General features: G+C 39.3%; 1 long non-coding RNA gene across 1 annotated transcript; it reads left to right on the top strand.

Annotated features, from left to right (window-relative positions):
* Nucleotides 1-9,032: 9,032 nt before the first annotated feature.
* Nucleotides 9,033-25,730, top strand: LOC145980109 (uncharacterized). Its single transcript, XR_014440827.1, has 3 exons — nucleotides 9,033-9,178; nucleotides 10,302-10,371; nucleotides 25,642-25,730. It is a non-coding gene; the product is annotated as an uncharacterized LOC145980109 (long non-coding RNA).
* Nucleotides 25,731-26,967: the final 1,237 nt, after the last annotated feature.

The raw sequence follows: 26,967 nt of genomic DNA, 5'->3' as shown, positions 1-26,967 counted from the left end.
TAAACAAAGCTAATTTCGATTCTCAGAGAACCAGTTTAACCAAGTGCTTAAGATAACAGGGCAGATCAACCGCAGAGGGGAGCACAGAGGAGACACTTCCTCCCTGAGATATTCCAAGAAACTTCACATAATTCGATTGGTGAAATTCTAGAGTATAAACATGGATGAGGGGTGTCATGAAAGAACAGATTGAGTGTTCTCTGTGCAAGAAGTACAAAACAAAGAACTGTTCATCAACAGAGCGATAGATGTTTATGGAAAGGAAGAGGGTCGAATCCAGTTTCAATTTAAATAGTGACCTCTGATCTGAACATGAGAACAACGTCAAGGCATTTTAAATTCACTTTCAATTTTGTGATATTTTAATAAAATATAATAAATTTGGTGTGGGGGTGCTTTGCCCTCTTTTGGGAAGTTTGAAGGATCGACATGAAGAAAATACAGTAAGTGTGGAGATGCCTACGCAAATTATACTAGTGGTGGGATCATCTTTATCTTGATCCCCCCTCTCTTTCTCTCCAATATTTCTGTTTCTATCTTCCTTTTTCTTTTTCACTGTTTTTCCTATGTCTTCTTTTTGTTTCTATCCCTCTTTCACTCCACTATATTTTGCTTCTCTTCTCCTTTCTCTTTCCCTAGTATTCCTTCGTCTTCTCTTTCTCTTTCACTATACTACTTTCTGCTTCTTTCCTCTAATTTATGGGCCTCCCCCATGGCGCAGTGGTAGCGTCTTTGCCTTGTAATAAAGGGGTCCCGGGTTCGATACCCGGTGGAGGCACAAGTGGTTCGGATCCCACTTTAAACTGTAGGTCCAGTCCCGATTAGCCTTACTGTGCATAAAGTGGACTTAAAACAGCAACTCCTCTAATTTATGCGCTTTTTTGTCTACTTTCTGTATCTCTAATTCAATCCACTATTTTACTTCTCTTTTACTCTTTCTCTTTCCCTAATATTCATTTATTTTGTGTTTGTTTCTCACTCTTTTCTCTGCACTACTTTCTGTGTCTCTCCTTCTGTTTTCATTCTTTGCTTTTCACTTCTCAACTTTTTGTTTTTCTCTCTCTCTTTCACTCAACTACATTTGCCTCCCTTCTTCTCATTACCATTTTTTGTGTATCTCGTTCTCTTTCTCTCTCTCTGCTTTTCCTTTGTCACCTTTTTGTTTCTCTCTCTCTGCTTTTCCTTTGCCACTTTTTATTTCTCTCTCTCTCTTTCACTCCACTACTTTTGCCTCCCTTCTTCTCTTTCTCTCTCTTTCTGCTTTTCCTTTGTCTTCTCTTTGTTTCTGTCTATTATTTTCTGTCTCTCTCCATGGGCGTCCGGAAGGGGGGGCAAGGGGGGCCGTGGCCCCCCCTGGAAAATGAAAGTCAACCAAAAATTATGTATTTCACTCATAATTTCATTTTAGCCACAATAATATGTGTTAATTATTGCATTAACATCATAAATTCAAATTTAAGCAATGTTTTTTTAGGAAACTACACTATTTTTTGGGGGAAAATGTGACTTGTTTGCCCCCCCTGGAAAAAGTACCTTCCTTGCCTCTACCTGGAAAAAATCCTGCGGACGTCCATCTCTCTCTCTCTCTCACTCCACTACTTGCCTCCCTTCTTCCATTTGTTTTCCCTACTATTCCTTCGTCTTCTCTTTGTTCCTCTACTATTTTCTGTCTTTTTTCTTATTTTTTCCTTTCTCTGCGTTTAGTTTGTCTTATTTTTGTTTCTATCCCATCTCCATCCATTTTTCTTCGCCTCTCCCTGCTTGTCACTCCTAAAATTCCCCCATTTCTCTTCCATTTCTTCTTTCTTTCCCTATAATGCTGTTTCCCTCTGTTCTCTCTTCTTCTTCCTCTCGCTCTCCATACTTCTAAAATTATTTTTGTGTACATTAGTCATTCCACTTCTTTTTATTTTGTAATTCACTGAAAGTAAATGCTATATTATTTCTTTCGCCAACGCGAGCCTTAATATGGCTTACGACAATGTAACAGTACAACAATGGTCACGTGATAATCGTTTCCGTAGATCATATCTTACAAATATGGATATACAAAAAAAAACTGTCTTTGTATAGCAGATTTAGAATTAATTGGCTCTTTACAATTTTCCAAAGCCTAAATTTGGCTAACAAGATCAAGAAGGTAAGTATTGTTTAGGTATGCAAAAATTAAATGTGAACTGTGCTCTCGTTCAAACTTGAACAATTGAGGATCTCCAAGAAAAATGGGCCCAATTCCACTTTTTTCTGAAGTTAATTTTTTAGGGTTAAAGTACTCTTTATGTGCTGGTTCACATGATGAAATAAAGTTAAGTGCAAGAAACTCATTTTGTGATTGAAAAAACAATTTTAAAAATTTCCACTCCGTTGAAAAATTTACTTCCACAGAGGTGCTAGGTGTTGACAGGGGCGATTCCTCCATGTAGGAAGTGAGGAACTTCCTACAGTTCATTTATACTCTACTTCTTAGGAGTTTAATAGTAATGCGCGTTATAAATTTATGAGCTCAATGTAAGTACAATTGACTAGGTTAGCTACTGTCAAGAGTTGACTGCTGTCGCTTGCTCCAGCTGCAGCCCAAAGACGATGGACAGGCTTTTCTGCCCCGACTGAGGAACCTCGTTGGTAGATGGGTGAGGAGTGGAAAAGGGGTAGGGGGGAGGTATATCCAGTCTCAATTAGCCTATATGCGCATAAAGTGGACTTAAAACTTCAAACAAGTGCAACTCAATGTTCGCATTGTGCAAATTAGTTTTTTGAGCTATACAGGGTGATTCTAAAGGTATAGTACAAACGAAAACCACAGATACCTCCCATGAAATAGAGACGAAAGTTCCCCTTCCACTTTGCCGAGAGATGCCTCCGTGAGGAACTAGACAACGCCGAAAACGTGTGAAAATGAACTTCACACGTCTGTACAGCCAGTACCAGTGAAGATAGAAAGGCGGAACAAACGAAGTCAAAAGGAACACCAAAGTCGCCCATCCGAAAAACACTAGGCGGCAGCTGCGCAACGCATGCGCATTAGGTTCCACAAAGGAAATAGGAGTGTCCTGCAAGACAAGTGAAGGGAAAGGGTAGCGATCGACAACGGTAGGGAGAAAAGAAGCTATGAAGCATGAAGTAACAATTGCACAGCGGGAAACAAACACCATGACTGAAGCAGTGCAGTCGAGAAAAGTAGTGCGGGGTTGCAGAACCACGGGAGGACAACGTAGGATGTAAAAACACACCGAGAATGCAAGCAAAGTGGTCCGTGACACTCGACAGGCAACAGACGCGTACATGGTTCGGGGCAGAAATGGCGGCGCTGGCGGTGCAGTGCAAGGGGAGTCCCCAAAACACAGTGGGGAGACACCGCAGCAAGAACAATGCACGGTGCAACAAAAGAGAAAGAGGACCGGACGGGGAATGGTACCTGCGAAGGAGACAACAAATGCGGGACGAGGGATTCCCCGTAGCAGCACCGAGGGGATGTCACACAGAGGTCGTGCGCCAGCAGGACAAACACAACAACTACGGGCACAGGAGGTTATTGCTAATGAAAGGTGCACGTACAGATAGGACCACGTACCCCGTACTGACGTTGTAACAAACGTCGTGATGGGGCCCAATCAGCCTCTTAGAAATGAAGCCGGAGGCACATCGCTGGGTGGGAGCGGGCGAAAAGCTGCTTGAGTGTCGTACGGACCCCACCACTCCGTACGGTGGACGACACCAATGGACGAGGTCGGAAAGTGTCCAGCCCGATCACCAGGTCCACCGTTCCCAGACCTGACGCGGCTGCTTGCTTCCGAGCCCAACCCCAGCCGAACAACTCGAGTCCCTCCTCGGCCGCAGCCTTCCGCTCCGAAACCAAGCGTGGCCTCACACCACCGCAGCCGCACACTGCCGCGTGGGTGTGAGACCGGGCCGAGCAAGGCTGGACAGATAAACTGCGTGGGACAATCGTGTAATAAAGCTACGTGGGGGTATGCACGTCTGTTCAACTGCTGGGTTACCCCACATTGGTGTACGCAAACACCACACGATCGTACGTAGTGCTCCCCGTCGGCTCGAGCAAGACGGACGAAGTACGTGTTGTGGGTGAATGGGGCAAGAATGAAGGACGCTACATGTGTTCCACGATGACAAGGCCCCAGAGTACATGGCCCCACCTGACGGCAGTGGTCAGGTACCGAAGAGCACAGGCACGGGTGGCTCAGGAACGTCAGCTGATTGTACCACAGCGCAGTGCGGACGTGTGGGCTGATTGGAAGTGCAGCGTCAGGGAGCGTGTCAGTGAAAGAGCCGGTGCGGTGGTGGTGTGCTTGACGTACGACAATTGAGTACGTTGTTTCGAAGCCGTTGTGACCAGTGTGTGCGTGTGTGCCACCTGTGCACTGCAGTACAGTATTCCATAATTGGCACTATCCTCACCGTACCATGGAACGCTACACATTTGTAGAACTAAAGGAAATGCATTTTGTCTACGGCCTTGCAGATGGCAATGGCCGAGCAGCTGCACGCCTTTATCGCGGACGGTATCCGGAGAGGCGACAACCCGACAGCAGGTTGTTTTCGAACGTGCACCGTACCCTTGGTGAATCGGGTGTGTTACGTGCAGGCCATCATGTCGGTCACCCAAGACATGTGCGCACCGCGGCGGTCGAGGAGGACGTACTTGCTCGCGTGGACGACAGACCGTCCACTAGCACCCTTAGCATTGCACGTGCAGTGGGAGTATTACAGTCGACAGTCTGGCGTGTCCTTCATGATGATCTGCTGTATCCCTATCATCCACAGCGAGTCCACGCGTTGCAGGCTGGGGATTACCCACGACGTGTGGAATTCTGTCAACGACTGTTGCAGTTTTGTACCGACGATCCACGTTTTTTGCGCCATGTGCTTTTCACGGACGAGGCAACATTCACCCGTGAGGGCATCTTCAATTGCCGAAACAGCCATGTGTGGGATTATGAAAATCCACATGCAGCAGTCGAGGTGCACCATCAGACCCAGTTTGCAGTGAATATCTGGGCAGGTATCATCGATGAACAGATTATCGGTCCATACCTGATTCCACCACGTTTAAATGGCCGCCTCTATCGCACCTTTCTTGCATCAGTCCTTCCAGAGCTGCTAGAAGATGTACCCCTCAACGTGCGACATCGTATGTGGTTTCAATTGGATGGAGTGCCTGCACATTTTGATGGCACAGTGCGAACCCTTTTGCACCATACCTACCCACAGCGCTGGATCGGCAGAGAGAGCCCCGTCCCCTGGCCCGCCCGTTCGCCTGACCTCACACCAATGGATTTCTTCTTGTGGGGCCATGTGAAAACACTCGTCTACGACACCCCGGTGCCTGACAAGGAAACATTGGTAGCGCGGATACTTGCAGCATCGGCCGAGGTGTGTACCATGCCAGGGATTTTTGATAGGGTTCGCCAGAATTTCCTGCGACGCTGCAATGCCTGCATTGAATGTGGTGGTCGTCAATTTGAGCTACTTTTGTAACAACGTCAGTCCGGGCTACGACTACGTACTACGTACTATTCCTATCTGTAAGTGCACCTTTGCGTGGCAATAAACCTCCTGTGCCCGTAGTTGCTGTGTTTGTCCTGCTGGCGCACGACCTCTGTGTGACATCCCCTCGGGGCTGCTACGGGGAATCCCTCGTCCCGCATTTGTTGTCTCCTTGACAGGTACCATTCCCCGTCCGGTCCTCTTTCTCTTTTGTTGAACCGTGCTTTGTTCTTGCTGCGGTGTCTCCCCACTGTGTTTGGGGACTCCCCACGCGCTGCATGTGTTTGTTTCCCGCTGTGCAATTGTTACTTCATGCTTCATAGCTTCTTTTCTCCCTACCGTTGTCGATCGCTACCCTTTCCCTTCACTTGTCTTGCGGGACACTCCTATTTCCTTTGTGGAACCCCATGCGCATGCGTTGCGCAGCTGCCGCCTAGTGTTTTTCGGATGGGCGACTTTGGTGTTCCTTTTGACTTCGTTTGTTCCGCCTTTCTATCTTCACTGGTACTGGCTGTACAGACGTGTGAAGTTCATTTTCACACGTTTTCGGCGTTGTCTAGCTCCTCACGGAGGCATCTCTCGGCAAAGTGGAAGGGGAACTTTCGTCTCTATTTCATGGGAGGTATCTGTGGTTTTCGTTTGTACTATACCTTTAGAATCACCCTGTATTTCAGTTTCCTATTGTGCACGAACAACACCGCACAACAGCAGACAACTTTTCGTATGTTTAACTTGTATTCCCTTTCTTCTGTTTCTTCGTTTTCATCTTCCTTCTCTGTTACTCTATTTTCACTACAGCTAGCATAATATCACGTAACTGATTGTTATGTCCTCAACTTCTGGGCGTATTAATACGCCACCCGCACTCAAATCTAGTCAAAAGAAACGCAAGGCGTATATATACGCTTTCCTTACTACAACTGTACATTGCGGATGTCTGTCCACACTTAAGGAGTTAAAGTTGCAATTGTATAAGTCTTTGTCATGTAAAACATAGTGACTTAACTTTATTTCTTATTATACCAAACAGTTCTCACCTTAATATACAAGTACACTGTGTTGCAAATGTATTTCACCTATCTACACTTCCTATAAATTCGCGAAAAAATCCCTCTAAATCCAGATATTTGCCATTTTTGTGTATATTTAAAACAGCGTTGCGATTAATTATTTTCTGGGCCATTATTGAACAACTTAAAGGCCAAATTTTATTTAGCGGAAAAAGATGACTAGTCGAATAGGTCTCCGTAATATGACAGACACTAAAGAGAAGGCATGTGCTTCAGAAATTTCAAAATGCAATCTACCACGTTAACAAGTATAATAATACTACTACTACTAATAATAATAGGCAAATTATTGAGTGGACTCGAGCTCCACGTGCTCATGTTAAATTTGCTCCAGTAGTGAATTTAGCACACATGCAGTTTTACTGAATATTCCAGCATGCATTTTCTAACCTGATTTTAAACAATTTGGCAATATGCATTGTTGGAGCACAACAATGCTTGCCTCTTAACCATTTCCATAGAGGTTATCTTTAAAAGACATTGAAATAAGATAGTCTTTAACTCACAGCAAAATAATGTTTTCTTGCAACTACAACTCAAGTAAGTAAGCTTCATAGACGTGTGTTACACACGCAAAACGTTTTCCTGTTTTAAGACTGCATATACATTTTTCACGCATCCAATGCTGAAAATGGTAGCGTCGTTGCCTTGTAATCAAGGGGTCCCGGGTTCGATACCCGGTGGAGGCACATAGTGGTTCGGATCCCACTTTAAACTGTAGGTCCAGTCCCGATTAGCCTTACTGTGCATAAAGTGGACTTAAAACACCAAATCAAACCAAATCAAACCAAACCAATGCTGAAAATGTAAATTCCCAGCTAAGGGAACCTGTAGGCAATTTATCTTAGCTAGGAAATGCTTTACACAAAATTTTCTTCTCTGGAAAGGGGTGGGGGACTGGCTTTCCCCACGTTGGTTAAGACTATATAATCTTTAAAAACAATGGATTTATTCAATTTCCAGAAATTTTTAATTGTCAGGCTGAAAGTACTTTCATACCGAAGTCTGATAAGTTAAAATTAACAAATGCAGATAGAACAGTTCTTATGCTGTATTAAGTGCTTTCCTCACAGCCTTATCGATTCCAACTTATATTTTAAAATTTGTCAATGCAAACGAACTGTGTGTTACATTCCAATGTCTCTCAAATCCACACTTGTTATTATCTGTTAAAAAATTCTGAAAAACAGACTTATGAAATTCACATCATTCAAACATTGCACAATACGGCTCTCTTCCAATTTCCTCATGCCTTACCAATCTTCCTAAGCTATAATCAGATCTTGTTCATTTTTATCACCAACTTTCAAAATAAATTGTACATAAGTAATGATATTTTGAAACTGAGCTCTCTTTAATCTTGGTATTAATACTAGTCTACTATTATTTCTTTCCTGTACTGGAAATGTCATAAATAAAATAAATAAATACTTTCAAAACTCAACGCAGAATTAGTTTGAGTGCCAAATGGAAAAAACAAGGAAACTTTACACTGGAATAAGTTTGCAGTTTTATGAATGATTTTCAAAATGTAGACCATACAGATTTCGGATCTGCTTGAGCATTTTGAGATTTTCAAGAAGGCGTCCAACATGGCAGCCAAAATGCAAAGGATAAAATTATTAACACGCTACATGATGATGGTTTGTCTTAAATTTTTGAGATCATGGAATTCTAAACAATGGTGAATTAATTCGAAGATATGATATTTATCCTTCTGTTAATTATAAAATATTAGCTTTTCATTTAATTTAACGTTAACATCTTGAGGTTCATGCAAATTAGTAGATTTTGTACATTTGAATACATCTAAGGTGGAATTCAAATTCTCGTTGATTGAAGCAGCTTCAACAACTAACATTCATATTCACTAAACTTCTAGAATGTGATGTTATTGAGGGAATTAAATTAATTGATTTACTTTGTAGGGTGAATAAGAAGAGTTATTTACCATAAAACGATGATCGGAACTGATATTTTGTCTGTTTAAATACACCTAATGTAAACTCGTGAAAATTAACAAATTTTAAACTATATTTTTTATTATTTATAGAAGCTACGAGTCCTAAATTCCAGTGTTAGATACCCCCATTTCCTTGCACACAGGCTAAACAATGGAAAGGTAGATGAGATTATTGTGAGATCCCTTAATGTGGATCTACATTCCAATTCCGAAATCCTAATCAGGAAGTGTTCGCAGCTGTTTCTGTTGTAAGTCTACATAGATATAGCTGCTTAAGAAATGTGAGATTATTTTGTAAAATTACAAATCGCTTCAATTTAATTTTAAACTTGTTAAACATTTATATGTATCCTATAAATGTGGTAAAATAGTAAGAATATACATTGTTTTAGAGAAAGAGTTGTTGCATGGCCTGAAGAGTCCAAGCAAATAGGTTTCTCTTCTGGAAAGAAGTCTCAGCACTGCTTCCACAAGGCTGCCTAAGGAAACACAGAAGTTCCACAACTATACTGGACTTCACGGCGTCTCCTAAGAAGCCAATGAAACGGAAGAAGTGTGGTGTATATGGTCCTGATTAACATCGTTCAGAAGGAACTGCAGGCTACAGCACCTTGCAAGAGGAGTACTGTACAAGCAGTAGGTGAGAATTCCTTTTTATATTTAAGAAATCTTACTTGTTATTCAGTGTGCATTCAAACAGGGTAAGAAGACAATTAGCATAGTCTCCGTAAACTTCTGAGATCATGAGATTCGGGAGAGATCTGGACAACCTTCTGAAAATATTTTTCCATATCACTTCAAGACTCGAGAAGCGATCGAGATGATAACTGGGATATATGGAGGCGAGACAGGAATTTGTATTATCTGTAGCTTAAAATAGGGGCTTGAACACTGAAATGTTCCTCTAGCAAAAATCAACCAATTGTATGGAAAGAGACCTCTGGAAGCTGGTGTAGGGTGCGCCTAGGATTGGATCAAAGCAATTTATTTGAAGTGAACTCCAATGACGTGCTTTGTCATCGTTGAGAGTTGTTGACTTGCAATCAAAAATTGTATCATGATTAGGGTGTGAGAATTGGGAAAGGTGACTGGAGTGTATCATTTAAAATCTTCTTACGGATTATATCAACTTTTGCAGAGGCCTTAGTATTCCAAATTTGGTTTCCTGAGAAATGCCAAAATAGGTGCTTCTTTCCCAAGGATAGTGTAGTCACTGGGTCATTTTGTATTTCTTAATAGTGTTGCTTTATTCGTGACTATCAGTTTTAAAATAAAATAAAAATGTTGCCTTGTAAAGAAAGCAAGGTTTAGATGCAATTCTTACACTTGGCTGTTGTTCAAAATTAGTGAAATCTCTGGGTGTATTTGAAGCTATTGTTCTCAGCAGACCACTATCGATATAATCAAAACCCTCAGGGCATATAAGAGTTTAGAGACACAACGGGTATTCCATGTGTTAGGTGCTTCCAAATTCCGTAAATTGAATGTATTTGTCTGTAGCTTTGAGACAGCGTAGAGCACTAATTGGCATTTGTATTTGGGAGAAATGGGTTGATGTGTTTCAAACTTACAATAACAAAACTTTGGTACACTTTGGCGGTTGTTTTGTTTAACCAAAGAAAGTTACGCAAAGTTTCGTGAAGTATTATTCTGCGTTCTTAAAAGTCTGGGCAACAAGTGGAGCCTTCTCTTACATTTAACTTAAGTTGTTAATAAACAACATTACAGCGTGGATTATTTGTGTCTCATCTTGTACCTTTCAGAGGCAATGCAGTGATCCAGGAATAGAATCAAAAAGATGCACGTCCGAGAAGGAACAGTCGTAGACGATTGGTGAGTACCATTTCTTAAATTTCTCTATAATCGCTGAAACTTCACACCATAGTTCCTACTCAAAATTAAATATACCCTTAATGAATTTGGGTAACAATTTTTGGCTACCTACTTCTAAAATCTCATTTTGCTGTTTTTGCAGTAAAACGTACAGGAGCTAAACTTAATTAGCATCAAAATTGTAATTGCCTGGCAAAGTGCAACAGATTTAAAGGCGAATTGAGAACTTCAGCATAAAAAAATATTTCTTCTTTGTTGTTGGTTTTATTTTCAGGTCAATAGATTAGCTAGATTTAATGTTATTTTCCCAAATAACAGCATTTTAATAGAATAGCTTAATTCACTATTTTATATACTTGTCTCATATCACTGAAAACACGCTTGACGTCACAATTTTACATTTTATGATTTTCTTCAATAGTGGCACATACAGTGGTGTGCACAGGACCCTTGGTGGGGTTTTTATAGCCTTTTTTGTAATCGCATTTCATAAATCGACGTAAGATAGGTGATAGTAAAATATTCCCGTGTCGACTAACAAAAAAGGTGCATAGTGTCTCCACAATTTCTGGGACGCTTACTGACTGTTTCAGATGTAATTTTGGTACAGATGCGTTACGTATAATTGCACAAATACACGACATTAAATGTACACGTTACATGTAAGATCAGTGGCGGCGATTAGGAGGGTGTGGGGGGCATTTGCCCTTCACTTTTTGCCAGTTCTTGCTCCCCTACTATGGTCTCGTAATGCACAGCCTTGTCTACAGCCTGCTCCCGTAGTTTTGGCACCAAATCGCTGCTACTGTGTAAGACGTAAGGGAACTGTTATGAACAGGAAATGGTTCCAACGCAGCATATGTAACAAATTAAAATACAATTCATTTCCTTTTAAGTTTCGGTTTTAACTTTAGGATGGATGGATTAGCCTTAACTTCAACGAAGGGGGCGGGGGTTGCCAGGTCAACCACTTCTTGTTTTTGATTATTCAACTCTGAATATATTCATAAAAAATTAAAATAAATTACATTCTTTCTTAAGGTGTTCCCAATATTTCTGTATTACTTTTGTTGATAAAATTCATAAAGGTAACGTACATATTCTCGTGTGGACCTTTAAGCCCCTCCCCCTTTCCTTTGGAGTGTGTTCCGAACATGAATGCATGATTTACTTTTCTTCCCTTATCTGCCACTTTTGGCTAATTGCGAAGATGAGGATGATGGATTGGGGGACAATCAGAAACAGATATGGACACAAGTCCTATAGAGGATTATACTGCCCATGGGTACAGACGCCAGAGCCCTGTTAGTCTGCAAATTGCAGTCCAGGGTGTGCTACGTGGAAGTGATTTTGATATTTGGGTGTCTTGAGAAAGGGTGATCTCTTACACCCCTGCTCCGACATGACACCCATGCCTGTAATGATGGTAATTTTTGTGATCATATGATAATTACTACATAAAACTGTAAGTAAATAAACAATAAAAGCATTGATGCAAGAATAATATGTTTTATTTTAGGTTTAGTGAATTACAAAATATGTGTGTAACGCTCATTCTACAGTTGGTCCTTACTTTATAATTATTGATGATCATTTTTTGTAATTATTATGCAATAGCACCTTGTAAACAACAAAAAAGGCAGTGATTCAATAACAAAATTGTTTCCTGAATTTTAGAGATAAAATCATGTGTACCAACCACCTTTCCCCCATCTGAGGTAAGTTAGTTTCTTGTACAGCACGAGTAGATCATCTCTAACAACATGATTTTCTCTTTCAGATTCCGGATAAAAAATAAAATTAAAAAAACACAAATTTTGGGAAAATTTTAGATTACTGCTCTTAGATCAAATAATCTCCCCCTCGAATTAAAGCCTGTTTTAGGCCAGGAGAAAAACTGCAGTCCGTTCTCTAAGGGTTCCTTCAACTGTAGGGGAAAGGGTTTGGGCGGGGGGGGGAGAAACAGCACTGCAGAGGGGTGAATGGTCCTTGGGGGACAACCCAGGTCGGGAGGGACGTAGGCATCAGCTGGTTGCTGAAAAGGGAGTCGTTGGTGAAAACTCCATACTTCCACCCTTTGACGAGCCATGCGCTAACGGCTTCTCCGGAGCTGCTGGGTGTCATTGAGGTGGTAAACAGTTCTCCTCTGTTGGCGTTCGTGAGAGGCGGGGGAGGCCGCCCCTCTCCCTTTTTAGTTTCCTTAGGAAATAAGCTGTAAGGGAAGGGTTGCAGGGGATGTAGTGGTTGCGTGGAAACGCGCACGACTCTCTCGTCTACACTTCACACTGCTCGGTCCTCTGTCGCCTGGAAGCAGCTCCATCTCCCTTTTCGTTTCTCCAGTGACTCATGGTGCCACAATCAGAACAGCCATTTGGAACTAGTTGAAACTATCTGCCGCATTCTACGTACAGAGGATTTCTTTCAAAATTATAGCTCCAAGGGGACAGGAAAATGATTCGAATTAAGCGAAGCATGCATTTTTAAAGACAATCAATAAAATTAAACTAATGTACTGCAGTATAATCAACAATAATGAACATGCAGTGGACCTTACCGTAAAAATTGCCGTATTTTGTGCGTGGTCCTATAGTACAAGCAAAAGACAATTCCTCTCACAACAATAATTAAGCTACCAGCAAATTAAAAACATGTTTAAATGTATTAGAATACAAAATCAAATAGACGTGTAACAACAATAGATATCTCTAAAATTTGTGATTTTATTTGTTAGTTTCATTTATTGCGTGTGACTAGTCGTCACTATAACGTTCACTTGAGATTCAATGTGCCAAGGGTCGACATTGGGAACAATGTTCCCTGATTAATCACACGAATGGCAACGGAGGGCAGATGACAAGACTTTCACATATCATTGGCCAGTGGGGAGGCTGGTTGAAGGACGAACACAAAAGTGGGTGGACATTTCCATGTATTGAGGAGATGGTAGGGGCTGCATATCAGCAAACAGGAACATTGTCTTCCCTACAACCGCCTCTGCTTACGTGACTTCAAATTACCCATATAAAGGGTTTGAAAATCCGAATTACATATGAATTTTTAACATTGGTTTCAATAGGTATTTCAAGAGGAATAAACTTTTTCCTTTTTTTTACCTCTCTGGGTAAATCGGGATAAGGATGAATGATAAAGCAAGAGATGGGACAAATCCAATCACGAACTCAAGCCCTGAACTAGCATTGGAACCTGCCTGGCTCTGACCACTCTGTCACCGCAGTCACTGATGTAGACTGGATACTGTGCATTAATTCACTTGAGTATTTTCTAAGCCTAGGCTGAAAGGACTTTCTTAGGAAAGATACAGCACCAATTTTCCTTTTTGTTTTTGAGTGTGGTGGGATAAGGGAGGGGCAGGGGAGATGATACTGCTCATACAATAAATATGAGTGTATGGTATCGACTTTTATTTACTTGGGAAAAACATCTTATAAACCTCTATTCACACATTTCTATTCCTATAAACTTCTAAACTCACTTCGGCAATCATTATATTGAAGATGATAAACACAAATTCAGTTATTAACATTTCCTCTGTAAAAAATATTAGTGCAGTCACTTAAGCCGATAACAACATATCAAAAATCTCCAGCGATCACCCGTACGCTAAGTCCGCCATATTTGAAAATGGTGGACAATGAAAGTTTTGACGAAATAAGAGAACTATAATTCATAACAAGCTGAAATTTGGTGCGTAGCTTCTTTATAACAATAGTAATAACATATCAAAAGTCCCCACCGATCATTCTGCCGCTAAGTCCGCCATATTGAAAAAAGTTATTAATAGCCCTATGTATCTACGTAAGATATCAATGTGTTCCACCTTTCTTCTCAAGGACATTTTACACTGCTAGGTGAGGGCATATTATCATTTAAAGTAACATGCAGAGACAGTAGGGTATTCTGTACTCTGCTAGGAGTACTTACGATAGGGAAAATGGTGTACTGATTGATTGATTGATTGAATTATTGCGTTTAGTCTACTTTTACACACAGATAGGCTAATTGGACTGGACCTACCATTTTTTATGGTATCAAAAATACTTTGTGCTTCTTCCAGGTAACGAACTCGGAACCCCTTGATTACAAGTCGACAGCGTTGTCTACGTGAAACTTGTGAATAAACCCTCGCAACGAAACACCCCTGCCCATGATGGTATTCGAACCCGGTATCTCGCCGTAGGTCTCTCATTCAACACTTTCGGTCAACAGGGCAGGTTTTTCTTTTGTTCTTTTCGTGAGTTTTCTTTTAGTAATTTGACGTCGTTTTTACCTGCCTAGGTTAATCAAGAACGATGAGGATGAAATGAAAGTTAACGAAATCGATGGGGAACAAACTCAATGTTCATGCCTTTCGTAGGATTCAAACCTAAGACATAGATTCCCAAAAGCAACTGGCTACTGAATGTGAACCACCACGAGCCCTGTTCTTTCACACTTTCTCCAATTGCCTATTTCATAGAATAGTTCCTCATTGGGTAGATGAAAATGCACGTTGTTGTTATGCTGCATCTATTCAGTCATTCTCATCATTTTATTTCATTTTTCTGATTTTTTTCGTTGCTGTCGTACTATGCTAACAGCAACAATGAGATTGAGTGATGAATTTATTTGATTCTTGTTCTTTATCGTAGCTTTTCTACCACATTTGGCTAATGGCGACGGTGAGGATGAGCTATGATTGATTGCTTTGGTATACTTTACTTCGCTTTCCTGTCACTTTTGGCTAATCTAGACGATGAAGATGAATGATAACATGATGAAATTGATAAACAAAACACCCATGCCAAGGCACGGATTCGAACTCGGGACCCTTGGCGTCGTAGCCAAGTGTGATAATCACTAGGTCACGGACTTCGGCAAGATGATATTATGAAATTGTTGAATGGGCACACACAAATAACACCCATGCCCGTACCGATTTCAAACCCTGAGCCCCTGATTTTGTAGCGCACTGTGACAATTACAGACGGAGTGATGAAGTGAATGTTAATAGAACTCACAAAAGGAACATCCATGCTTACTCAGGATTCAATACGAGAACCCTTTGCTTCTTGGAGCAGATGCTAATAGCTCCGTGACATTACCATTGGACCAATCAATAGATTTCAGGATCCTGGGTTTCCTGATGTGCCCTCTAGGCGCATCAATATAAGGAGGGAATATTTAATTTGTTTGTTGTTTCACCTTCATACCATTTCTTTGTTGTTCCTTTGCTCATGATCTTCTTACTCTCATTTATCACCTGTTCGCATCCACTCTCTCTCTTCCATCCTATCACTTCGCTCGTCCGTTACATCATCATCTTGCATTTCAATTTCAATATCTTAAGTCTCTTTTACAGCTCTCTACATTAATCGCAACAATAAGGATGAATGGTAAACTGACTAAACGTCCATTCCATATCTAGGGACCTTGATTATTCGATGATAACTTTTCCTAAAAGTGGTATTTCTTTAGTTTTCGGTGTTATTTCTACCCAAAATTCGCCTTTAAATTTTAGCACACTTTTCTGAAAAATATTTGTGTTAGTATTTTTTTAAGTACACTTTATGCAGTATGTCTAATCGGGACTGGAGTAAAGTTTAAAGTGGGATCCGAATCTCTATGTGCCTCCACCGGGAATCGAACCCTGGACTACATGATTACTAGGCGACGACGCGTCATTACGAAGATGCCATCGGAGAAGTCCGTTTTGCAAAGATAGAGTTGTAGATTCCTTGTGATTTTTAAACCAGTATTTTAATTTGTAGGTCACGTGGTCTACGACTATACCTGACAGTTTCATACGTTGGGAAGGAATTTTGATGAAGTATTCTTTCGTTATTTCTCGTACGACAAATACCGGTGTTACGGATTTTGAGTAACGGTAGGTGCGCACTCGATCACCGCGGGAACGGAATCTCTTCGCTCGATGACGTAGAATATTTCTTGCTCGACAAATATAGATGTTATGGTGGTAGGAACTTTGAAGTTCCACCACTTTGCTCAGGGATGCACAACTTTCCCATGGAGAGCGAAAAGTAGTGTAAAACATCGATTTTCACGTGGCTTCACGTAGCTATCGGAATTATTCCATGCACTAAGGTCTAAATCACCATCCCTGAGACCTTCTGTAAACAAGCGGTCTCACCGATTCGATGTATCACTCCGCGTCAGCTGATCCATGACCGCAATCATCTGCTGTTACACTCATAGTTCGCAGCACCTATTCATTTTATATAAGAGCCTCTGAATGTGAGAACCCGCTCTCAAAACATCAGACGAATATGCAGCCGCATACATTGTTACTCTCCCGGTCATTCTCTCTTTCATAACCCTTAAAACTGCAGACACTGACACACCACTGCACTGGGATACCAACTTAACCACTTCATTTACTGGTTTCTCAGGATACTACTGACAGAACGTTACATAAATATTGAGTAGAATCTGTTTCTCACCTATTTTCAAAGGCTGTCCTTGCTGGTGTTTTGAAAACAAGCTCGGAGTAAACGGAGACTTTCCCTCACGCATAGAACTCGGCATGTTATTTTTCTAAGGCTAAGTCAGGCAATATTACTAAGTTGCACTACTTCCTTGCTGTTCACATGATTATTTTTAGAAAATAACCAATGTTATAAAATATCATTATGTACACAAATCTCTAAGCTCATTGAAAGTTATATTACTACAAAATGTTCACACTTATCTTGCCTTGCCATGTCACCAAGTTATTTTAAAATTTCCAACCGCAATAAATTTACGAACTTTTTGTCTTGTTTTGATCATCATCAATATATTTATTGGACTTACAGCAATGCATATGGCTGTTCATGCCCATTATATATTTTATTTACATAAGATACAATTTACATAAAATGTACAAACAAATTTCAAATACACTCTTATCTATATGAAACCTTAGAAATATACATTACCATGTTATATCTAACTAACTAACTAACTCTCTAGCCTTCTTAAACCCGAAGGTTCATGGCTGCAGCAACATAGGCCTTCAATCTGTCCCTATCTTGAGCAAGATCTATATACTCTTTCCCATCCCTACCGATTTCCTTTAGGTCCATCTCAACGTTGTCCCTCCATCTTCGTCTTGGCCTTCCTACAGGTCTCTTACCATCTGGTTTCCCAACAAGAATTCTGTAAACTCCTCTTTCCTCTCCCATTCGTGCCACATGGCCTGCCCACCTAAGTCTTCTTGATTTAATTATTCTAATAATATCTGGACATGAGTACAATTTATGTAGTTCTAAATTATGTAACCTTCTCCACTCACCTGTCTCCTCATCCCTTTTAGCTCCAAATATTTTCCTAAGGATCTTATTTTCAAATACTCTCAATTTATGTTCCTCTTTCAATGTAAGGGACCAAGTTTCACACCCATATAATACTACAGGCAAAATTACTGTTTTGTATATTTTAACTTTTAGATTCTTAGATATTAAACGAGAAGACAAAAGTTTATGAAGAGAGAAGTAACATGCATTTCCTGAATTAAGCCTACTTTTTATTTCCTCTTTAATATAATTTTCATTTGTTAATATTACTCCTAAGTATTTGAATTTGGAAACTGGTTCAAACGAGTTATTATCAATAATTAGATTTTGATTATTACCTAACACTTGGTTTCGGCCTGTAAGCATATATTTAGTTTTCTCTTTGTTAACTTCCAAACCTATCTCTTTAGCAGTTTTGAAAAATATTTTAGCATTATTCTTAATTGTATTCACATCATCCCCCAGTAAGTCTACATCATCTGCATATGCTAACAACTGAGTCACACCATTTAATTTTAGTCCTTCTTTAGTTTCTTTTACCTTCCTTACAGCATATTCTAAGGCAAAATTAAAGAGCAATGGAGATAATGCATCTCCTTGTTTTAACCCATCATGAATTGTAAATTTGTCAGACATATTATTACCCACACGAATTTTACTTTCTGTTTCACTGGTGCATATTTTTATCATACTAACAAGCTTCTTAGGTATTCCAAACTCTACTAATATATTATATAATTTATCTCTTTTGACCGAATCATATGCTTTTTTGAAATCAATGAATAGCTGATGGACATTTTGATTATATTCCCACTTTTTTTCAAGTGTCTGTCTGATGTGAAAAATTTGATCTGTAGTTGATCTGTTACGTTTAAATCCACATTGATAATCACCTATAATTTCATTAGCATATGGGGTTAGTCTTGTTAAAAGAATGTTAGACAATATTTTGTATGTTGTTGAGAGTAGAGAAATTCCACGGTAATTACTGCAGTTCATTTTATCACCTTTTTTAAACACAGGAACAATTATGGATTCTTTCCACTGTTGAGGGATTTCTTCTTTATTCCATATTAAGCAAATTAATTTATGAATTTGACATATTAATGAATTTCCACCATATTTAATTAACTCAGCTGGTATTAAATCAATGCCAGGTGCTTTGTTATTCTTTAGCCTTTTAATAGCATCTTTAACTTCAGTCAAGTTAGGTTCTGGAACTAAAGGTTCTGCTGTGTATACTTCATTTACTTCTGATTTATCTCCTACATGGACATTTAAAAGGTCATTAAAGTAGTTCTTCCATCTATTTAGAATATCGCTTGGGTCAGCTAGAAAATCACCGTCTTTATCTTTTATCAAGTTTACTTTAGGTTGCCACCCCTTTCTAAATTCATTTACACCTTTATATAAATCTCTGATATTTTTATTTTTGCTGTTTGTTTCAATTTCGTTAATTTTACTTTTCAAGTAATCTCTTTTTTTTACTTCTGAAGGTGCGGTTAACTTCTTGCTTTATTCTATTATAATTGTTTAGATTTGTATCATCCGAGTTATTTAACCACCTAAGTCTAGCCTGATTTCTTATTTCTATTAGATTATGACATTCATTATCAAACCATGGTTTACTTTTTCTTGGTTTATGGTATCCTATACTTTCTTTAGCTGCTGATTCTATTGCATTACGTATGTGCTCCCAATTCTTATTTACGTCTGTTTCATTTATATTTTCATCATCATTTAAATCCTGCAAAACATCAAATCTATTTGACAGTTTAATTTGGTAATCTTTCTTAATTCTTTCATCAGCAAACTTTCCTGTATCAAATTTTATAACTTTTAGATTTTGTTGCTTATGATTTATCACTGAGAGTCTTTGTCTTAATTTAGCAATTACTAAATAATGGTCACTGGCACAGTCAGCACCTCTATGTGTACGAACGTCAATTATACTAGTATGCCTTCTCTTATCAATGAGAATATGATCTATCTGATTATGAGTTTTACCATCTGGAGAAGACCAGGTATATTTATGGATATTTTTATGTTTAAAAGTGGTACTTTTCACAATTAAATTCTTTGAGGTTGCAAAAGTAATCAATCTTATACCATTATCATTACTTAATTCATGAAGACTTTCTTTACCGATCGTGGGTTTAAATGTCTCTTCTTTGCCAATCTGTGCATTACAGTCACCTAACAGAATTTTCATATCATACTGGGAAAATTTATCAAAGATCTGTTCTAACTCTGTATAAAAATCATCTTTAGTATTATCATCTTTATCTTCCGTTAGTGCATGTATGTTTATTAAAATAATTTTACACCACCTACCCTGTAAAACTGCATATGATATCCTATCATTAATAAATTCTACTGTTTTAAGAGCCGAGATAATTCTATTATTTATGAAAAAGCCTGTTCCAAAATTATGATTTTCAGTACCACCATAGAAAAAAGTCTAATTTTTAGTTTTACAATTCCCTTCTCCTGGCCACCTAACTTCCTGGACAGCTACTACATCTAATTTATACTTCACTATCTCATTAACTGTACACTGAAATGCCCCAGGCCGGTAAAGGCTCAGAACATTCCAGGTGCCTAATTTAATATCCTTATTCCTAACGTAGATTTTATCCTTAGTCCAGGGACCTCCCAAAGTAGTCCCCACCCGGAGATCCGAACGGGGGACTATTTTACCTCCGGAATATTTTACCTTGGGAACATCCATGGCCTTATATTTCTGTTTCTTGACATGTCTTTTTACAGTGCAGAGTTGTCAGCTCTACGCCTAACCCCCAATATGAATGGAGGAACTACTACACATGACAAACACAAACATATTAGACAGCACAATTACTACTCAAGACGAACACAAACACATTAAACAGCATAACTACTACACAAGACACACACAAACACATCACAACTATAACACAATATAAACACAAACACACCACAACTACTACACAATATAAACACCACACACACACACACACACACACACACACACACAAGACAAGAGAAAGTTAGAAGAAAACAAAAACAAGATGGGAAACAGAGGAAGAAAGGGACTGAGAGAAACGATGAAAGAAATAGAGAAACAAAGGAAGGAAGAACTTCAAACTATATATAGATGAAATCATCACTCATTCTCTGTGGTGGCGGTTAGTTTGCTAATGCCCCCAAACTTTTTGACACGTTTTATCCGCTCTATGGTCTCTTAATAAACCTTGTATACCAAGAGAAAATAAACTGTCCTTGTACTACCCCCCCCCCCCCTCGCCTAATTTTGGCACTAATCGCCGCTTCTGCAACATCCTCATCGCCGAGATTAGCCGAAAGTAGCAGAAAAGCTAAAGAACAAAAATATAAACATAATATGTAAATATACAAAATATCTGCCCCACTTGAGAAATTTTGCGACGCGTGCCTTGTTCTCCTCTGAAATAGGTGGTTTGTTCACTAGGTTAGAAGGAATAGAAATAAGACAACACAATCTCTCATCACATTCAAAATAACAAAATATATGGGTTTCTTAAATTCCAACACTACAGTGTGAAAGATGACCCATATCTTGAAATGAGCATACACCACTGAGCATTGAATACGTTTTCGACATAATTTGTATTTTTCTTGTTTTCCATCGCTTTCCTTCCTTTTTAGCTAATCGCGCCGATGATAGTGGCTACATGAAACTGGTGAAGGAACAGGTCTCAAGCTCTTGTTCACAGAAAGGGGGGGGGGGGCAGCCCCTGTCTAATATTATTTTATATATACGCACCATGACTGCACCACTAGCCCTACAAGCGACCAAGGGAGTGCATATGCGAATGAATATTTTATATGTTATATCATTTTGTCTAAAAAATGCAAATAAATATATTCAAAGAAAGAAGCCAAATTTATGGGAAATGATTACTGGTGCAAAGAGTTAACCATAAAGGTGAAGCAATAAGTAAAAAAAGAAAGAGCATTGGGTTTAAAGTGAGACGTCATTTGCGGCAGCGTATCCCATACTACAAATTTGCCATTGTTTTACCTTACGTAATGAATCCTGTAACAACGCTGGATTTCCGTGTGGATTATTTTACTTATATGAGTTTGCAATGCTTTCTGCATGCAGGTGGTTTTGTTTACAGAAGGTGTCAGGGTTTGTGATTTGAACTATAGTATTTTTGTGGAGGATAAAATTTTCGAAAACATGGACTTTATACATGCGAAGATATTGTAATTTTACGTTTCAAGCCTAAAACACAATATTATTGGATTTTTGCGGTATTTTTCCTTTTTTAAGCAAAAAATGTGTTGAAATTCGTGAAAAAGGCCATGATAATATTTTTATGCTAAATTCTCGTTATTTCAAAATTTCGAATGGAGGAAAAATTTATTCAGAGCGTGCCACTGCACATATAAAAACAATTTTTGCAACAATTAACATTTTTCGTTTTTATCGCGAAAAAGCAAGGTCCCTACTAATACTGGATCAGAACATGTGTGTCACTTTCTTTGTGGATCTACATTGTTCTGAGGCGCTTTTATACATCTCTACAATAATTAAAACGACAAGGGTCAATGAAGAAATGTCCATGCGTTTCACAGAATTCGAACCTAGGGACTACTTTCTTGGTATTCTACGTTACCACTCTGCCACTCTCTTCATAGTATCTTAGAAAAGAGGATCGGCTGTCTGTGTTCCTTCTTTGCCTCTTGTTGCCATGTTCACACCGTTCCTCTAGATTAAACACACTGTGGAATGTCCATGTTTCAAATCCAACACTTGTTGTGTTCACACTGCATCCATGTTTCATTATGTCACACCTTCCACAATATCCACCATTATTCAATATTTGAACTCTTTCACATACAATTGGTTAACATCTTCACTTACTTCAATCCAAATACCTCTAGATCAAAGTCAAACATTTAACTTTAAGGATTAGTGTAGATGTAAGGTGGTAGCAAAAGCGAAGGTTACTGTTGGAATATAATATGAAGATTACATCCTGATGTGCATTATATAAGGAGTGCAGTAAGCAGTTTTGTGAGCAGTAGGAAGAAACTTTCCGGTACTCATCAACTTGGTTTGGTGTGTTCACTTCGTATTGTGTTTATTGTAAGAACTGAAGCACGTTCGCAGGGAGGGTCAAGGAGTAAGGAAAGCTATCTACTCTTTTCTTCCTCACAGTTATTTGTAAGTCTTCTGTCTCTCTCTTTCCTTGCATTTTTCATGTAGCTTTCGATTTTTTCTCAGTTTTAGTGTATGATCAATCCTGTTACTTCCTCTCTTGTCGACCGTTTATACTATTTCCTCCTTTCAATTTTCTGTGCATTTTTTCTTTATTCTTTCTTTCTACTGTTATTTATGTGCCTTCTCTTTCTCTCTTTCTGACTTTCTTCTAAATTTATTTTCTCTCTTTCTCCCTCTCTGGCTTAATTAATTCTCTTTTGCTTCCTCTCATTCTCTACCGCTTCTTTCATTTTTATTTTCTCCACAATGAGATGTAAACTTTATAACAATTTACGTTCTTTAAGGATGCACCTTTTCCGAATTTGATAATTTCTTTGAAAATCTTCTGAGGGAGCTCATGTAAGAACTATTAAAAATGTCTCTGGATATTCATGAGTGACACAGCATACACAATTATTTTGTTACAATAGAAAGATTTAACTCATTAAAAGGTGCCTGTACAACATATCGTTGTTATATGCCAGGAAGAGAATACTGATAATATAATTGAGAATTTGGTAGCGAAATTTGTGATTAGAATGAAATGTACGTTATAAGTAAGAAAAAGAAGTACTGAAAAGGTTCTGAGGAAATGATAATAATATTGCAGATAGAATTAAGATACAATGGAGATAGATAGCCTATAGAATGAGGATATACGTATAATAATAGGAAAGTCCTAGGATTAGAGGGCAGGTAGGAGATAAGTATGAAAAAAGCAGTACCGAAGAGATTCTGAGGAAATGATGATAATATTTCAGGTAGAATTAAGAGACATTGGAGATATAGAATGAGGAAATATGTATAATACATACGAAAGTCCTAGGATTAGAGGGCAGGTACGAGATAAGTAAGAACAAAAGTACTGAAGAGGTTCTGAGAAAATGATAACAATCTTTTAGGGAGAATTTAGAGGCGTTGGATATAGATAGCCTATAGAATGAAGAATGAGAAAATACATATAATACATAGGAAAGTCCTAGCATTAGAGGGCAGATACGAGATAAGTAAGAGCATTGAAGTACTGAAGAGGTTCTGAGGAAATGATAATAATATTTCAGGTAGAAGTAAGAGACAATGGAGATAGATAGCCTATAAAATGAGGAAATACGTATAATACATAGGAAAGTCCTAGGATTAGAGAGCAGGTACGAGATAAGTAAGAAAAAAGAAGTACTGAAGAGGTTCTGATGAAATGATGATAATATTTCAGGTAGAATTAAGAGGAAAGGGTTAGTAAGGGTAGGTTTATATAAGTTGTAGGTTAGGTCACGTGAAAGTTTCGGTTAGAACAAAGATAGTTTGTTTAAGTATTCGTTGATATTTCGATTTGTTAACACGTACTCATCAACTATCATCAATGCAAGATTATCAATTTCAATTTCCTGCATTTTTCCTTCTTCCCTGTCATAAAAAGGTTCTGGCATAGGCGTCTACAGGGTTCTTGATTCTTTGGTTACTTGCGATAAGTGACTCGAAAGAAAGGAAGGTTTCCCCTTACTGTAGACGCCCATGCCATTCCCCGGCTTCTCTTCTTGGTGAGGGATGAGCACTGGCATCAAGAGACAAGTGGAATAGCGAAGAGGCTGGGTCTAAACATGCTGTTACACTAAAACTATCTCCACACACCATAGAGTTTCTGTGCTACCGCTATTTCTGAGGTAGAATATGGGTTTTTATGCTTACTTTAGTGTATAAGGGGGTCTCCGGCTGCTTAGAGGTGGCTGGAGACCCTATTAGTGTGTAAGGGTGGTCTCCGGCTGCCTAGAGGAGGCTGGAGACCTCGTATAGTGTAATAGTTGTTCTCGGCTGATTTTCGGTGGCCGAGCCCATAGTAGTTCACCCTCCAAGTCCCCTTTTAGTTCCTGGTAGCTCATAGTATATTCTTTACTTTTTGTTGTGGGTTTGAGAAAGAGTGTGTGTATGCATGCGAGAGTGTGTGCATGCGTGTGTGCGTGGGCCTCTCTTGTCCCTTTCGGCGCTCACTGCGGACTGTTGGGTACCGCGCGCGCCTCTCTTGCACGTCAGCCGGGAACTCGGGGAGACTCATTCCCACGTGGAGGGGGGATTAGGAAGGAAGGAGGGAAGGAGGGTGGAAGGCATGGAGGTACCCTACGTCCCCCTCCGACCTGGGCGCCCCATTGTCAAGGATCTCCTCTGCATGCTGGTTTTCCCCCTAGGGAAGATTGTGGGTTCAAAGGGGTCTCAAGGGCCCTCAAAGGGGGCAAGAGGAACCCTGAAAGGGTCTAGAGGGATTAAAGGGCCAACTTGGACCTTAAAGGGCACAGATGGCACCTTGATCTTGAGGAGGGAGGCTCAAGGAGCCAGGGAGGGAACATCGAAATCTCAGAAACCCATCAGAGGATAGAACTCCAGTTCCGTGGAAGCATAAGAAAAAATAGAGAAAAAACACGTTACAGTTATATTTTAGAGTAACACTATTCCTTAGTTTACACATATATTTTGTACTTGCATGAATTGAATCGCCGAAATTAAATTCTATTTCGCATTATTTGTCACCAAATTTCACGTTTCGAAATTTTGTAACCATCACCTAGCATACGATTCTATGTAAAGATCACTGAGCATTTAATAATTTGGCTAGAAATTACGAAATTTTGCTAGCAATTACAAATACAAGATCGTAGATAACTTTAAACCTATGTACGCGATTAGAGTGTATTTCTTTCAGTTTACATTGTTCAGTAAAATATGCGTTGAAAATAATTTAAAGTTTTTTTCTTTCAGAGTCGTGAGAGAAAAATCCTGCAAGAAGAAAACATCAAGGACAATTAAGACTGCCTCGTACAATCCCAGGTGCTATTGTAAACGTCAAGAAAAAAATAAATCTTTGTAAACAATGTATGTTTTACCTTCAATATTTATTGCTAGAGTATTTTTGTAACATAAGGAGAAAGATGCACGTCGATTTAAGTAGGATAGTCTGCGCTGCTGGCCTACACCATTACAGTTGTAAAAACCTCTTCATGAACCTTTAATTTTTCATTTTTCTTCCTATTAAACCAACAGAACAAAGCTGTGAATGGTGACCTTGAACCATCTACTAAGAAGACACTTTATGTGGAGCAAATGTTTCCTTAAATATGGGTACCAGGTCTAAGACGTCAGTTTTGCGAACAGCGTGATTGATTGGTTGATTTAGTTTATTTTACTCCAAATTACTGTCACTTTTGCCTAATGGACAAGATGAGGATGAGTGATGGCATAATGAAATTGGTGAAGGAACACCAAGAAAGACCAACCATGCCCAGGCAGGCACGTGAATAACACGATGAAGTGTCTACGTGCAGGCATTATTGTACCAGGTGGTTATAATTAAAGTGACGGTGTTCAGAGTGGTACAGCACGGGCTGTAATGAGAGTAGCAGTCTGAAACTTCGTAGATATGCTAATGAAGCAATGCGCTCGCGAATTATGCAAAAAAAAAGTTCCAATTCTTGCCACCAGGGTAAAAAATGGCGCTGTAAGCAGTCAAAACTTGGTATAGTTTAAGGAAAAACACTATAAATCGCAGAAAACAATACTCTTTGTAATAAAATATCGTTACAATTTCACTATTCGAATTACATGAACATTACTAAAGGAAAAAGCAACAAGCGTCACCAACCACAACCAGGGAGCTCACACAATGGTTAGGCAATGTCACCGACTTTGACGTCAGAGTTACGGAAAATTCCACGTTTTGACTGCTTACAGCGCCATTTTTTACCCTGGTGGCGAGAATTGGAACTATTTTTTTTTTTTTTTTTTTGCATAATTCGCGAGCGCATTGCTTCATTAGCATATCTATGAAGTTTCGGACTGCTACTCTCATTACAGCCCGTGCTGTACCACTCTGAACACCGTCACTTTAATTATAACCACCTGGTATTATGCCTATTGCCAACGTTGTTGAAAATCAAATAAACGAGATTTAAAGGTGGCATACATTGGGTTCAGAACCTGTGCTATCTCACATTGCCATAGTGTTAGAATGCACGAAACTATGCTGGGAGTCTTACTCGTTCACTGTTTTTGGATTTTGAAGTGAAGTGATTAAAAATGGCCTACATA

This window comes from Lepisma saccharinum, chromosome 27 (genome assembly GCF_977018435.1).
Source record: "Lepisma saccharinum chromosome 27, izLepSacc3.1, whole genome shotgun sequence".
Taxonomy (NCBI): domain Eukaryota; kingdom Metazoa; phylum Arthropoda; class Insecta; order Zygentoma; family Lepismatidae; genus Lepisma; species Lepisma saccharinum.
The sequence above is the reverse complement of the archived record's forward strand: the minus strand, read 5'-3'. Positions and strand labels throughout refer to the sequence as shown.